This window comes from Eurosta solidaginis, chromosome 5 (genome assembly GCF_040869045.1).
Source record: "Eurosta solidaginis isolate ZX-2024a chromosome 5, ASM4086904v1, whole genome shotgun sequence".
Classification (NCBI taxonomy): Eukaryota; Metazoa; Arthropoda; class Insecta; order Diptera; family Tephritidae; genus Eurosta; species Eurosta solidaginis.
In genome coordinates this window covers 162,659,366-162,662,655 of record NC_090323.1, presented here as the reverse complement: position 1 = coordinate 162,662,655, position 3,290 = coordinate 162,659,366, and positions in this window count along the sequence as shown.

Below are 3,290 nucleotides of genomic sequence, written 5' to 3'. Positions count from 1 at the left end.
GCACTCTCTGGACATCAGTTACAAGGTCGCCGTTTGCATTCCTACAGGAGTTTGCCCCGGTCTTAAAACCTTCCGTCTGTCGCCGTATTTTTTGGTAGAATTTTCGGGCGTTATTCCTGGTGGCTAGCAGCTCAAGCTCCTCGCACTCACGCCTTTCTGCTTCTGCTTTTTTCTTCCTGAAAAGGCGTCTCGCTTCCCTTTTCAACTCACGATAGCGTTCACACACTCCTCTTGTCGCGGTTGCTTTTAACGTAGCCCTGTAGGCAGCGTCTTTTCTTTCGTTTGAACCGCGGTATTCTTCATCGTACCAGTTGTTTTTTCGTGGACGCCGGTTACCAATTTTTTCCTCGGCGGCAGTACGAAGTGCTTTGGAGATATGCTTCCACTGCTCCTGTATTCCTTCAAGATGAGTTGTGCTCTCAGAGAGCAGGTGTGAGAGTCGAGTTGCGAAATCATTGGCAGTCTGTTGTGAATGAAGCTTTTCGACGTCTAGCTTTCCTTGTGTTTTTTGTTCCTTGGTTTTAGCCGCGTTGAGGCGGGTGCGTATTTTGGCTGCAACGAGATAATGGTCCGAGTCGATGTTAGGTCCTCGGATCGTGCGCATATCTAAAACACTGGAGGCATGCCGTCCGTCTATCACAACCTGATCGAACTGATTGCGAGTATTTCGATCAGGAGACAGCCATGTAGCTTGATGTATCTTTTTATGCATGAACCTCGTGCTTGGTATGACCATGTTTCGAGCACTGCCAAAGTCAATCAGCCTCAGTCCGTTAGGAGAAGTTTCATTGTTGGCTGAACTTTCCGACCGTAGGGCCAAAAACACCTTCTTTGCCCACCCTGGCGTTAAAGTCGCCAAGCACGACTTTTATATCTTGACGGGAGCAGCGCCCGTATATGCGTTCTAATTGTTCATAAAAAGTGTCTTTCACCTCAATGTCTTTCTCCTCTGTCGGCGCATGGGTGCAGATGAATGATATATTAAAAAATTTTGCTTTTATTCGGATAGCGGCGAGACACTCGTCCACAGGCGTGAACGCCAGCACTTGGCGACAAAGTCTCTCTCCCACCACGAATCCGACGCCGAAACTGCGCTTATTCATATGGCCACTCCAATAGATGTCACAATCTTTGATCTTCTTTCTTCCTTGCTTCGTCCAACGCATTTCTTGGCGGGGTTAATGTCAGAGTTTGCTATGACGAGGACATCAATCAGCCGGGCATCTTCACCAATCAGGGAGCGGACGTTCCAGATGCATGCCCTCAATTCATTGTCCTTCAAACATTTGCCATGGTCGTCATCAATAGAGAGTGTATTTATCCGAGGCTTGTTGTTATATTTCATTGGAGTATAATTTTACGTGGTGGGTTCCAAGCCCAGCGCACAACCCGCTCAGCAGGGGGTGAAAATATTCACCCTTATCGCGAGTTTTATTTTCACCCGAAAATATTCACAGTTTTTGTTCACCCTATCGCAGAGGTGGCGAAAAATTTTTCGTGTTCGAAAAAGATTTCACCTTATCGGCAACTCTTTGTTCGGGCGAAATGAACACCCAAATTTGATCACTTATATTTTACAGGCGAACGAGAGGAAAACAAAATTTAAGTAATTTTTTGTTTGAAATTTGATACTCTTATAATTATATGTTCTTTTATTATTAGAAATAAATCAATAAATAATGCACAGTCGGAAGCTGAGTGGAAGAAGTGAAATTCCTGTATTGCTGTAAATTCTATTTTTATATGACAACATATCAGTTGGCCAAGTTATCCATTGTGGACAAAGCAACGGTTCCAAACTGTTGAGCACCTCACTGAAACAAGATTGGCTAAGACCCACTTCATGGACCTTTCCGACGCCTTTTCCCTATGCGAAAAAACGAAGACATGTACACAATTTTACAATTAGTAGAACTCCAAATTTTTGCTTCAATGGTGGCAAGGAGTGGTAAGAATAACAAACAAATATTAGAATGCCGACTTGTTTAGCCTGTAATATTGGCGAAAACTAATTGAAGAAAATTAACTTGTTATTCAAAAGTGCTGAAAATAGTAATTTTTAGCTTACAGTGAATCATTTAGCTCCAAAGGGTTAGAACTTTCACTTAATTGCCTCCGAACCGCTTTCACATTTATGTATATTCTCCTCACGCTCAATCAATACCAACCTAAGTGCAATACTAAACATTATTTTATACATTTTTTATTTCTATTTTTGTTGTATTTTAAGGAAATATATGCTTGGTTACAAAATTTACACAATTGTAATTAAATTATTTGTTCACTGCCAATTCGCAATAGAGCATCAGCTGTTTCGAAGTGAACTTTTGTTCGCCCGAAATTGCCGATAGGCGGAAAAAGTTCACCCGAGCAAAAGAAGTGAAGGCGAACATTTTTCCGCGTGAACTTCGCGATAAGGATGATTACTTGCACGTTTATATAGCGAGCCGCTTGCTCCAAGACAGACGCCCGCTTGCAGCCGTACCAAGAGGTGTACAGACGCTGCCGATGAGATCTCCCCCGGCTAGCCCTTAAACCGATTATGTCAGAGTGGCATAGCCAGGTTGTCGCCTTCTCACATTAGCTCACCGCTAAACAGATGTTTAGCGGCTACCCAGAGGATACTTGGCCGCAAGCGACCTGCAGTAGTAAGCTGCTTGAGCCGCATGCAAAAGAATCGCTCTGGCCATTCCCACGTGAATGGCGGTCAGAAGCTTTCCCCACTTTCGGGGACTTCTACACACGGCCCCACCCTCCATAACTAGTCGGCGAAAAAGATTTTGTTTTAATAATTTTTGGTACCTTGTAGATACCCAACAGGAGATTAGGCTAACTATAAGCAAGTTTCCAATAACCAAAGCCAACTAATTTGAGCTTCACAGTAATTAAACCTATTAATATTTGCAGTAGACAATTTTGTTACTGTTATAATAAAGGCATAATCCCGATGGCGACACATAACATCCAAATAAAAGCCAACTATAGATGGATTTTATTCCAAATATAAAAAACTCAGATCTGGGCATGGGAGACTAAACATTCATGCGCATATTTTTCGAATTGATGTTTTTCAATTCCACGATTATAGTGGTTGGTATGGCAGCCTTACATGGCTTCCCAAAAAGCCTAATATACGATTTTTTACAGTAAACCAGAAGTGGCGAATTGAATGAAGCTGGGAAATAATCATATCCCATTCGTAATATCCGAATATTCGGCTATATAAGATCTGTAATACATAGAGAACAGATGTTCACAAGCGACATTTTCGATAAATATAAATTAAAAAT